Consider the following 13,897-nt stretch of genomic DNA (forward strand, 5'->3'; position numbering starts at 1 on the left):
TATCCACTCAAATATGCAGAACTTACACTTCGGTACACTTCAGTTTCAAAGCCTCAAGATTGTATGTTTGCTGATTGCTAATAAGGGATCGAATGCATATCACCGACATTCGTAACAATCATTATTGGAGCTGAGGGACATCATGCAACTATAACAAATCGGTGGGACCGCCAGCAACGGCAACTTGATTTGGTTAGATTACACGGCTATATTCTCAGCAGATGGTTCTCAATCTGCCGATCATCTAAAAAATTTTGCTTCCGTATTCACCAGTGGAAAGGATCTTGGCACTTGTGGGAATGGCTTACAGAGGACTGAACCGCTTGAGTGTTAAGAAAGAGGACGTGCTGGGTCTTTTGAAAGGTATTAAGTTAGAAAAGTCGCCGAGACTTTTACTGTGGGAAGCGAGAGAGGAGATTGCTAAGACACTCACGATGATCCTTGCATCATCAATAGGATGTTTGGAAGTTCAGAATGTTGTTCCCTTGTTCAAGAAAGGGAGTGGAGATAACCAAGGAAATTATAGACCAATGAGTCTTACTTCAGTAGTAGGCAAGTTGTTGGAAAAGATCATGAGAGGCAGGATTCATGGGCATTTGAAGAAACATAATCTGATAAGGGATGGTCAGCACGGTTATGTTAAGGGCAGGCCATGGCTTACGAACCTGACAATTGTTTGAGGATGCAACAAAACACATTGATGAAGGTAGAGCAGTGGATATAGTGTATATGGATTTCAGTAAGGCATTTGATAAAGTTCCCCATGTCAAGCTCATTCAGAAAGTAATGATGAATGGGATCCAAGGAGACATTGCTTTCTGGATCAAGAATTAGCTTGCCCACAGAGGATAAAGGGTGGTTGTAGACGGTTCGTATACTGCATGGAGGATGGTGACCTGGGGTGTTCCGGAGGGATCAGTTCTGGGACCCCTGCTCTTCGTGATTTTTATAAATGACGTGGCTGAGGAAGTAGAAGGGTGCGTTGGCAAGTTTGCTGATGACACAAAAGATGGGGGTGTTGTGAATATTCTGGAGAGTTGTCAGAGGTTACAGCGCGACATCGGTAGGAGGCAGAAGTGGCATATGGAGTTCAATCCAAATATATATGAATTGGTTAATTTTGGTAGGTCAAATTTGAAGTCAGAATATAATATTAATGGCAAGACTCCTGACATTGTGGAGGATGAGAGAGATCTCGGGGTCCGGGTCGATAGAACACTGGAAGCTGCTGCACAGGTTGACGTTGTTATTATAGTGTGTTGGCATTCATCACCATGGGATTGAGTGCTATAGAGAGAGTGCAGAGGAGATATACCAGGATGCAGCCTCGATTGGGGAGCATGTCTTATGAGAATAGGTTGAGTGAACCTGGCCTTTTCTCCTTCGACCGACGGAGGACAGGAGGTGACCTGATGAGTTGTATAAGATGAGAGTCATTGGTCGTGCGGATAGCCAGAGGCTTTTGCCCAGGGTCGAAATAGGGGGCAAAGTTTTAAGCTGCTTGGAAGTAGGTAGAAAGGAGATGTCAGTGATAGTTTTTTCACACAGAGATTGGTAGTGCATGGAATGCACTGCCAGCGACAGTGGTAGAGGCGGATACAATAGGGTCTTTTAAGAGACTCTTAGATAGGTACTGTAGATTTCTGTGTTCTATATTTTTAACATTTTACTTACGAGATGCCAAGATGATCATCATGAATCAAATCTCACTGAGATTTCACAGATTCTGCTGAACTTACTACCAACTGCGCAAGTATGGGAAGGTACAGGTACAGAGGAACACTGACTTGCAACAGCATCACAGGCAAGTACATTCAGATAACACACGGAACACAAATTATGCGATTCTGTGTCATTAATAATCTGGAAATACAAATTTTACATAATTTATAATAGATAAATATACATTTTCTGTCAATGACTTGGAAATGTTGAATTTGTCCCTCAGACAAATTGTTGACACATTTTGAGAACAACTAACCTCCAAGCCCAGTTACACTGTTACCTTATATCACCCCAATGTACAGTTGTAATGTGTTGATCTGAATAGATGATCTGCAATACAAGATTTTCACTGAACTTTGGTATATAACAATAACAAAGGTAAGACCATTAGATATAGGAGCAGAAATAGGCCATTTGGCCCATCGGGCCCTCTCTGACATTTAATCATGGCTGATCCTTTTTTCCCTCCTCAGCCCCATTCCCAGGTCTTCTTCCCGTAACCTCTGATGCCATGTCCAATGTGGAATCTATCAATCTCTGTCTTAAATACACACAAAGACTTGGCCTCCACATCTGCTTGTGGTACCATATTCCAAAAATTAACCACCCTCTGGATAAAGAAATTTCTCTGCATCTCTCTTTTGAATGGACGCCCCTCTATCTTGAAGCTGTGCCTTCTTGTCCTAGACTTTGCCCTTGACCTAGAATGGTCTTTCAACATTCAAAAGGTTTCAATGAGATTTCCCCCTCATCCCTTTAATTTTCAGCGAGCATAGACGCACAACCACTAACCTTTGTTTATATGATTACCCTTTCATTCCCGGATTCATACTTGTGATCATTCTCTGAACTCTCTCCATTGTCAGCGAATCTTTTCTTACATAAGAAGCCCAGAACTGTTCACAATACTCAAGGTGAGGCCTCACCAGTGCCTTATCAATCCTCAGCATTACTTACAAAATTGTTGCCACAGTTTGGAAACAACTGGGCTCCAAGCACCGGTCCTTACAACACCCACTGGGACATCCTGCAGACCCAAGCAATGTCTGTTTATGTCTTATCTTTAAACTCACAGAGAACAGAAACAGGAGCAGGCCACTCGGCCCCTCTAGTACATCTTCACCATATCTCACACTGGTAGGTGTAGTCAGTTATTTCACTACCACCAATATCCAGCCACCGGACCAGAGACTTCTGCTTCATTGCACAAGTAGAAACATTTACCCCATCTGTCGAAGCACAAACCTGGGCTGGAGCCCAACCACTGCCAGTTCTATATTGCTGGAGTCCCCATGCCAGGACTCCTAGTGTCGGTTAAATTCTTGAGTGTCTCGGCTATTCCCAGTTCCAAAACTTACACTCCCCTCCATCCCACAATAGATCTGGAACCTGATGATACCTTAATAAGCCAGGAATCCCGGGCCGTAGGTTACCAGCGGGTGGGGAGATACATTTTAACTTATCTCCACAAGATAAATTGAGCACATGCGTTCATTTTCTTACTGTTGAGTGGGATCTGGAGCAGCGCAATTGCCCATCGTATTTCCCGTGGTGTAAGAGGAACAAAATGTCTTGATATAAAATTGCAAATAAAACATTGCAATTTCAGTACAAGAAAAAAAGATGCAGTACATGATGCAGAATTGTTGACTGATTGCAAGATGCTTGCGACATTCGGAACAGAGTTGTATGAATGTAATCCCTACATTTATTAGTTATCTCTCCATTCCAACGCAGACATCATATACTCCATATGCTCAAGATATCCTCACATCCACAGCCGCGCCGGAGGTCAGTCTCTCTGCTGAGGGGCAGTGATCAGAGAGCGATAAAAATGTTCAACACTTCTTGCAGCTCTGGTGAGCTGTTACCCTGATGGAGGAAGTGGCTCAGCAAAACTAAATGAAAAAAATAATTAACAGACTCAACCTCACATGCTCTGAGTTTCCTTATAACAAAGATGAATACCGAACACTCAATCAATTTAAAATTTCACTGATTGTTTCAACCCTGCCTCGAAGTACATCAAGAAAATTTGTTGGTAGTTCATTTTCTACAGAACTTCCAGCAGAAGCTGGTCCAAAATCAAAGATCATTTTTGGGTGCGGCCTCTCTGTTCCAAATGTCAACTCTGGGATATTTATAAGAGACATCGCACAATGCATTGTGGTGATAACCATGACGTTTCGTTCTTTGTTCAATTAAGTGGTTAAACATTCCATCATATTCTTGTGTTTGCAAATGACATGCAGCTACGGTCAACCCCGGGCATTAATACAGGTGAAATTCAGATCCTGCTACTGGACAGCAGGATCGAAGGGAAGGTCCCCAGATACAACTGTATAGATTGAGATTGTGATCTCAGACCCGAGACTCCCCTACTTTTAAAAACATTTTGTCCTCATCCACTCTATCCAGAGCTCAGGATTTCATTGAGTTTCCTGATCCGGAAATCACCATCCCTCTATCGAGAACATGTCCAGAGACACCAAATGATCCTCATAGATACAATTTTTCATTCCAGAATTTTTGTAAACAACAACTGTAATGAGCACATTCCCACGAATAATAGACAATTTGGAGGCAGGATGATTTATTGAGAAAACCTGTGGCTTCCTTACTTCTCTGCAAACCTTCACAAAAAATCTCCTGGTGATCAGTGTGCTCATCTAGGCATGGAGCTGAAAGAGATGGGGGAGATTTTCAATGAATTCTCTCTGCCTATGTTTACTTGGGAGACAAATATAGAAATGTGGGAAGTTAATCAAGTCATGGATTGTATACGGATTACACAACAGGACCTTGTCGTCTTGAGGTGAATTAGGATAGACAATTCCCCAAGGCCTTACAATGTGTCCCTTGGACCTTGTGGCAGCCTACTGTAGAGGATGCAGGAGCCCTGGCAGACACAGATATTGCTGGTATTGAAGGGACGGTGTTACAGGGTAGGTTGAACAGGTTAGAAAGCTTATTCCTGGAGCGCAGGAGAATGAGGAAAGATCCTAGGATCGCTCGGTTAATGGTAATGGTCCATGGCATAAAAAAAGGTTTGGTAACCCATGCTGGAGTTATATGATCATATGGTGGTATAAATAGGGTGAATGCATATGGCTTTTGACCCTCTGGTTGGGTGAGGTCGTGGACTTATGGTGAAAATTGAAATATTTAAGAGGAGTCTGAGAGGGAACTATTTCACTCGAGAGGGTGATGTGAATGCGAACCAGCTCCCAGCAGAAGCAATAAATGCAGGTTCATTTGCAGCGTTTAAGAGTAGTTTGTATGGGTACATGGATGAGGGAGGTATTGATGGCTATGGTCTGGGTGCACGTGGATGGATCAAGGCAAAGAATGGCACAGACTAGATGGGCCGAAATCCCGGTTTCTGTGCTGTAATAGAACAAATTTAAATTGAGCCTACTACACAAGTCCATTTCCCAGGATCATTCCAATGTAATGTTCTAAAAAAAAAACTGTAAATACAAGAAACACTCAACACATAAAGAATATCTGTGGAGAGAGGAACAATGTTAAGCTTCAACTCCAACCTGTGTCAGAATGGCTTCAAACATTTCAGGTCTCCAGCATCTTGAGTGTTTCTTTAAAATACAACTGTTCACATACAGGCGACAGTGAGTTTTCACATATAGGCGACAGTGAGCGGATATTTCCAGACACGGTGAGAATACTGAACCTGAGGTAGATATCCAACGATGCAGACACTGAACAGCTCATTCCATATACACACTAGTTCTGTGTATTGAGATTACTTCTCAGGTCTCTTCGGTCTCTCAGCTTTTTTGTATCTGTGCCCTTTCGGTTTGGACTCTCCGACCCCGGGGAACAAACCTTGGCATATTTGACTGGACTTCAAGACTACTTTAGGAAAAAAACGGTGTTGACTGTACCAGTGACCTCCCCCCGCCCCCGACGTTTTAAACAATAGTTCCAGGCACACAGAATAAGTCAGCCACGAAAGCTCACCCCCCCAACACCCCAAGGTGAGCAGCCACTTTCTCTAATAACAGCTGACGCAAGGTCTCTGTCAAGATGCTACCACTGTACGGTTTCCGGACCAAAAACATGCCAGACCAACTACACCCGCAGCGTGCACACATGTCTAGACCTTGGTGAACATATTCCTACTTCTCCGTCTAAACACACCACTTTGCAACTGGCTGTGGGAATTGCTAACCAAAACGGATTCAGACAGTCAGGATATACAACTGCTCCTCCCTCCAGATCATCCTCAAAACAGACTGTGTGCTGAGCCCATTGCTGTACAATCTGCTCACACAGGACTGCACGGCCAAATACCCGGGTAATCACATGGTCAAGTTCGCCGTTGTCACGACAATGGAGAGGTCCAACACTAATATCAATTAGATGGCATAAAGAGAAAAGAGTTCAAGGCTTGGTGCCATACAAATAACCTCTTCTTCAATGTCAGCAAGACAAAGGAGATTGTTATCAACTTCAGGAGAACTTGCACCACTGGCAAACATCTTTACATTAGCAGCATAGCTGTGGAAACTGGAAGCAGTTTCAAACTCCTGGGCATGCGCATCTCAAACCTCATGGTCCCAGAACACAATTCACAGAATCAGGAAAGCTCGCTCCCCAACATCTCGACTTTCTGGGGAGGCTGCAAAGAGATCTCTATGTATAGTGCATGAGGGAAAGGGGTCGGCAACGGCATGAAGGTTCCCACCCACTCTTGCCCATGGACTATTTTTTCCCACTCCCATCAGCGAAGAGGCTACATGGCATCACCTCCAGGACCAGTACACCCAAAAATTGTTATTTTCTCAAGCAGTAAGGCAAATCAACACCTCCACCCACTAACTCACTCCTCCACACCCCCATCACCACTATTTTAAGATTGCCTGTCAGTCATCCTATGTCCAGATACCCCTCTGCCTATCATCATTTCATGGACATGCGATCAATGCTTTAAGCTATCATATGTATTGAGTGTTTTTATAATTGTGGTTTTTATCTTTCTGTGTTTTTGTGCTTTGTTCCTGCGTCAGATCCGGTGTGTTTTGTTTTCCCTTTCATTTGTACACTGGAGTGACATTAAACAACCTGAATCTTGAATCCTGGGGAATACACAACGACCAGCCACATTATCTATGCTCCTTCCTGATTTTATAAACTTCTACAATGTCACACTCATTGTCCTGTGCTCCGTGGAATAAAGATCCAGCTTGGTCAATCTCTCCCTTTCACCCGGCCCTGTAGTCCAGTCAGCATCTTCACCAATCTCTTCAATACGCTCTCCAGCTGGTTAATCTCTTTCCTATAACAGGGTGAACAAAACTGTATATGATACTCGCTGTAGCCTCACCAACAATTTATACAACTACAATATAATGCCCATAACCCAAAACTCAATGCCACAACTGATGAAGGTCAGCATGGTTAAAGCCTTCTTTGCCAAACTTTACACTTGCACGTCCACTTTCAGAAAGCCGTACACTTGTACTCCCAGGTTGTCGCGCCATTCACTACTTCAGTCCCACCATGGTCACACTGTCCAAAATGCAACATCCGTCACTTGTTCAAGTTGAAAACCATTTGCCATTCCACATCCCATCTCTATAACTGATCAAGATCTCCTTAAAAATCATTGTAACCTGTTGCAATATCAAGCAGACTCCCGAATTTAGTATGAAACTTGCTGACCATGTCATGCACATTCATATTCAAGAAAATGCCCTGAATAATGGATTACAGAGGTCTCAACACTAACACTCACATCCCACTCGTCACAAGCCTCCATTCGCTAAATCTATCTTCAGTCATCACCCTCTTCTTCCTGTCATCGATCCCGCTGTACAGATATGACATCCCACTGGGTGATATGGGTGATGTAGTCGGTGATTTCCCCACAACTAATGTACAATCGCACAGATCTGCAGATTCACTGCAGACTGAGAAGTTTCCAATAAACACCTATATAGTTACCAAGTGGACGGATGCCCCTATACAGCCCATTCCATATTCTGACAGACTCCTTCCCAATATAATAACACACAACCCTGCGATGCTTTGGTGCCGGCGATTTGCCGTGGTGATCCTGCCATTTCCCATTCATAAACTAAGGTGGAACTGGAACCTAATGCCCCCCTGCCGAACTGTTCAACAGATTGGTGCAAATGCCATAGCCACAACCATAGAGCCAATGCTCACAGCATCCTTTCCTCCCACTATCATTCTGTTGCATTTGTTCCTGAGCCACTGACTCGATGCTCAGAGGCAGTGACCAAAGAGCGATTAAAATTCTGCAACATATGTTGCAATTCTGGCCAGTTGTTACCGTGGAAACGGAGGAAGTGGCTCAACAACGGTAACTGAAAAAGGAAATAACAAACTCAATATCATACCCTACGAGTTACATTGTGACAAAGATTAACACTGCAGCCATTTTATAACGGGGAAACTAAAATTGTAATGGCTACTTTTACTCTGACTCCTGTTGTATTCCGTTAAACCTCTGTAGGTCCAGCTCATAAAAAAAAGACTCCTGGAAAACTCGACCAGGTAAAAGGTGGAAGACAATGATTTACAATCAAGACGACGGTTAGAAGAAGCGTTGCTGATATATGTATACCATTGAGCTGATGAGATACATGCTGGACAGAAAACAGCAGAGAACTGTGACACAGCTGAACACAACAGAGAAACAAGTCTCCCCTTCATGGTCTTTGTCTGTACTCACCACTGCCTCAGTAAAACAGCCAACATCCCCACAGCCTTGGACATTTTCAATTCTCGCCTCCCATCGAGTCGGAGATCAAATAAAACAGAAACATATCAGCAAGCTCAAGGACAGATCCTTAACCAAACTGAATGTTCCCCAATTTGATGAGATGGACTCCTGACCTCACAATGTAACTCGATGTGACCTTGCACCATATGTCCAAATGCATTGCACTTTCTCTGTAACCATAATGAGTTGTTACTCTGTTATTCTTTTGCCCTGTTTCACCGCAGTGTACTGCAGTAATGTATTGACCTGCACGGATAATGCCGAACACAAGGTTTTCACTGAACCTCGGTATATGACAAAAATAAAGATTTTCCCCATTTTAATTGAGCAGGAATATTAGACAGCTGGGGACTTCCTTTGGGAAATCTAGAGGAGAACTTCATTTTTCAAGAAATCCATATAAATGAAAAATATGATGAAACATAGTCATATAAATAAATAAATATAATAATCGGGTCATGTATAGGGAAACACTGGACGCATTGTGGAAAATCCTAGCATGGGATAGAAAGTCGAAATTCCCCCAAGAGGACATGACAGATCAGGATTTCACCGTCGCCTGAATGGACTAAAGATTAAACTACACATAGACGGGGATTAGTGTCCCGAAAGTCCAATTACTCTGTTTAACCTTCTCTGTCTACAAAAATACAGCAGGCCTAATGGCCGCTCTGTGTCTCAGAATGATGTAAAATAACTGTGGACCCCAGGCATCGATCCAGGTGAAGTTTGGATCCGCTACCGGACCACGTGATGTAGGTAAAGTTCCCCAGTTACAACTGAACGGATGGTGTAGTCTCGGCATCACTGCCTCGTCCCGCTTGTAGAACCAAGGCACCAGGGGCTGAGCGGTGGCTCATCTCAGGCGGCTCGGTGTGTGAATCCAACAACCCTGATCGATCCCGCCAGAGATGTGAACGGGACTCACACATCAGACGTCCCCGCTCGGGACCGGCCTCAATACTCACCGCTGGAAAATTGATGTACTAGCCCCGCAAACAGAGATCCGTCCGCCGGCTCCCGGAAAGAAAACCACCGCCCAGCCCGGGATTGAGCATGCGCAATGTGATCTCGCGTCTTGGAGCGGTGGGCGGGGCCTCAGAAACAAACCCGCAGATGCTGCAGTTCCGAATTAAACGGGCTCATATGACTGATGGGTTTGGTCTCCCATGGCAATATCACAATCAGATTCAATATCCCTGGCATATGTCATGAAATGTGTTGCCTTTGCGGCAGCAACATAGTGCAATAAACAACAATATCGAAAACAACTGATAAGTAGTGCAAAAATATAAATGTAAATAAACAAAACTCAGTGCCACAACTGATGAAGGCCAGCATGATTAAAGACTTCTTTTCCAAACTTTGCACTTTCATGTCCACTTTCAGGAAACCTACACTTGTAACCCATGTTGCTCTGTTCCACAACACCCGGTGCCGCGCCATTCACTATTGCAGTCCCACCATGGTTTGACTGTCCACAGTGCACCATCCCTCACTTGTCCAAGTTGAAAACCATTTGCCATTCCACAGCCCGTCTCCATATCTGACCAAGATATTAAAAAAAATCATTGTAATCTGTTGCAATCTCAAGCAGACTTCCGAATTTAATATTAAACTTGCTGACCATGCAATGTATATCCATATATTAAATAAGTATCCTAAGTAATTAATTACAGAGGTCTCAATACTGACACACACATCCAACTCGTCACAAGCATCCATTCGCTAAGTCTGTCTTCAGTCGTCACCCCCTGTATAGTAACCACCCTGGACGGAAGCCCATGTACTGCCCATATTCTCAGAGGCTGCATCGTAATATGATAACCCACAGCCCTGCGACGCTTTGGTGCCGGTGATTTGCCGTGGCGTTCCTGCCATTTCCGATTCATAACCTGAGATGGAACTGGAACCCAATAACTCTCTGCCTGGGTCGGTGGTCAGGCTGATTCACCAGTGGTAGATTGGGAGAGGATGCAGATACACTTTAGCTTGTCTCCAGCAGCGAAACTGAGCACATTTGATCACAATCTTACTGCTGTATGGGATCTTACCCAGCTCAGTTTGCTGCCATGTTTCCCTCAGTGTAGCAGGAACAAAATGTTTTGAATGTAATGTTATAAAATATAAAATGTTTGGAACTCAGCTACAGCTGTGAAAGGAGAAATGGTGAAAGGCCCAGTTTCGCAATTGGGGCTGTTCAACATGCAACCGACTTGCCGAGCGTTTCCTATATTTCATTCTTCTTGCTTTAAATTTCCTGCAACAGCAAAATGTCCTCTTTATTTAATACACAGATATAAACTAACTGCAGAAATATTTGGGGCATCCAAAACTGTTCAACAGATTTGTGTAAATACCATCGCCACAACCAGCAATTTGTTAGTTTTCAGTTCATTGCGCCCATGGCGTAAGACATTCCATACAGTCAATGCTCACAGTATCCTTTCTTCCCTATCTCTCTGTTGCATTTGTTCCTGTGGCCACTGTCTCTACGCTGAGGGGAGGTGACCAAAGAGCGATAAAGCTGTGCAACTCTAGTTGTAGTTCTGGCCGGTTGTTACTGTGGAAACGGAGGAAGTGGCTCACCAAAAGATAACTGAAAAAGGAAATACCAAACTCAACATCATACGCTACGAGTTACATTGTGACAAAGATTAACACAGCAGCCATTTTGTAACGGTTGAACTAAAATTGTAATGACTGCTTTTATCCCCCCTCGTCTTGATTCAGTTAAACCTCTGGTAGCTCTAGCTAACAAAACACAGTTCCTGAAAAACTCAATGGGGTAAAAGGTGTAAGGCAATACTTCACAATGAAGACAATGGTTTGAAGAAACTTTGTTGATATACAGTGGCATAAAAACATTTGCGTAACCCTGGTCATTTTTTTTTACTGTGAATTGCTAAGCGAGTAAAAGATGAATTGATTTCCAAAAGGCATGAAATTAAACATGACACATTTCTTTAATATTTTAAGGAAGATTACTTTTCGAATTCCATCTCTTACAGTTACAAAATAACAGAAAAGGAAAAGGGCCCGAAGCAAAAGTTTGGACACCCTGCATCATCAGTACATAGTAATACTCTCTTTAGCAAGTATCACAGCTTGTAAGCACTTTATGTCGCCAGCTAAGAGTCTTTCAATCCTTGTTTAGGGGATTTTCGCCCATTCTTCCTTGCAAAAGGCTTCTAGTTCTGTGAGATTCTCGGGCCACTCTTGCATGCACTGCTCATTTGAAGTTTATCAGCCGATTTTCTATGATATTTAGGTCATGGCAAAACCTTCAGCTTCCGCCTCTTGAGTGATCAATTGTGGATTTTGAAGTGTGTGTTTAGGATCATTATCCTGTTGTAGAAGCCATTCTCTTTTCATCGTCAGCTTTTTTTTTTGCAGACGGTGTAATATTTGCTTCCAGAATTTGCTAGTATTTAATTGATTCCATTCTTCCCTCTACCAATGAAATGTTCTCCGTGCCACTGGCTGCAACACAAGCCCAAAGCATGGTCGATCCACCCCTGTGATTAACAGTTGGAAAGGTGTACTTTTCATGAAATTCTGCACCCTTTTTTCTCCAAACATATCTTTGATTATTGCGGCCAAAATTCGGCGTCAGAAGTTTGCAAGGGAACATCTAAACAGCCTGATGCATTTTGGAAACAAGTCCTGTGGACTGATGAATTTAAAATGGATATTTTTGGCCATGAACTCAGCTGAACACATCAGAGATACAAGTCGCCCCTTCATGGCCTCTGTCTGTACTGCCAGCTGCCTCAGTAAAGCAGGCATCATAGTGAAAGATCCCCACAGATCTGGACATTCTCACTTCTCACCCTCCCATCGGGTCGAACATAAAAAAAAATACAGAAACGTACCACCAGGTTCACAGACAGCTTCCATTCTGCTGTTATAAGCGAAGTGAATGTTCCCAGTGTGAAGAGATGGACTACTGACCTCACAATGTACCTTGATGTGACCTTGCACCACATGTTTACCGGCACTGCACTTTCTCTGCAACCACAATGATTTGTTACACTTTATTGATTATCCCGATTTCACCTCAATATACTGTAGTAATGTATTGATCTGCCTGGATTTTACCGAATGCAAGACTTTCAGTGAACCTCGGAGCATGACAAAAATAAACAGTCTCCATTTTAATTGTGCGGAAATATTAGACAGTTAGGGTCTTCCTTTGGAAATTCTGGAGAGAAACTTCATTTTCTGATAAATGCATATAAATGACTCTTTGGCAGCACCACAATGCAATACATAACAATATCGAAAAAAAAAGAATTGCAGTAAATGTATATATTGCATATTTAAATTAAGTACGTAGTGCAAAAATAAAAAAAAGAATACAAAACTGATAAACCGATAGCCCATTTTAATTGTGTAAAAATGTTAGACAACCTGGGTTGCTGCTTTGGAACTTCTAGGGGGAGGCTTAACAGAAGTTTACAAAATTTTGAGAAGCCCAGATAATTGGAAAAAGCTTAATTCTCTCATTAAAAAAAAAGATCATACATCGGGAAACATTGGTTGCGCTTCAATGAGTGGACGTGACAGATCTGGATCTCACTTTCTTGTCTGAATGGACGGAAAATGAAACTACACATACATTGAAAAAAACCCCGCAGATTCTGCAGATCTGTAGTAAAATACAGTGGGAAACGGGATCAGGTGACGAGTACATGTTCTTCCACCTGAACCGGTGACTCCGCTGCTCGCCCCTCACGTACTGTCCCACCCACATGCTGCATTTTCCACAGTATTTCATATTGACAGTAGCTACATTTCAGCTCTTTGCTCTGTATACTTCCCCCTTCTATTCTCCCTGGACATAGAGTCAAGAGCTCAGTCCCCATGCCTGCCTGACATGGAATTTATACCCAGAACGGAGGTGTGCAGGTTTTATTCAAATCACTCTATGTTAACAAACACTAATTTCTATTCACATTCCTCCGGCCTCACTGGACAGCAACACTGAAACGTCAAGTGAGAAACAGCAGGAGGTGGCCGTTCAGCCCCTCTAACCATCAACAAGATGACGGCTGCTCTCCCATCTCAGCCACGTGTTTCTGTCCGATCCTCATTTCCTCGATCCTTCAGTATCCACATATATGCCGGCCTCTGTTTTATGTGAGGTCCCTCACTGTGCCTTCACCGCCCTCTGTAGTGGGTATTTACATATATTCACCACCCTCGGAGTGGAGGCAGTTCCCCTCATCTCAGTCTCAGACAGTCCACCCTCGATTCACCGGTTAATAATGTTATGTATTTCAGTGCGTTCGCCTGTCAGTCCTCGATTCTCCATTTGAACGGGTTTTCGCATTTGATTTTCTTTTATATGATGATCCCAACACTTTAGGGATTAGTTTGGTAAATCTTCATTGTACT

The 13,897-nt window shown here is 43.1% G+C and overlaps 1 protein-coding gene across 2 annotated transcripts in view; it reads right to left on the bottom strand.

Annotated features, from left to right (window-relative positions):
* Positions 1–9,548, bottom strand: part of LOC140206974 (NACHT, LRR and PYD domains-containing protein 12-like) — a 33,895-nt gene extending 24,347 nt beyond the window's left edge. The window contains exon 1 of one of the 2 annotated variants that reach the window (XM_072275286.1): positions 9,466–9,548. The gene's annotated coding sequence lies outside the window, so the exon portion shown is untranslated. Of the gene's footprint in view, positions 1–8,446; positions 8,571–9,465 lie in introns of those variants that run through there. The other variant, XM_072275287.1, reaches the window with a different exon arrangement.
* Between the last annotated feature and the right edge of the window lie 4,349 nt (positions 9,549–13,897).

This window comes from Mobula birostris, chromosome 13, assembly GCF_030028105.1.
Source record: "Mobula birostris isolate sMobBir1 chromosome 13, sMobBir1.hap1, whole genome shotgun sequence".
Classification (NCBI taxonomy): domain Eukaryota; kingdom Metazoa; phylum Chordata; class Chondrichthyes; order Myliobatiformes; family Myliobatidae; genus Mobula; species Mobula birostris.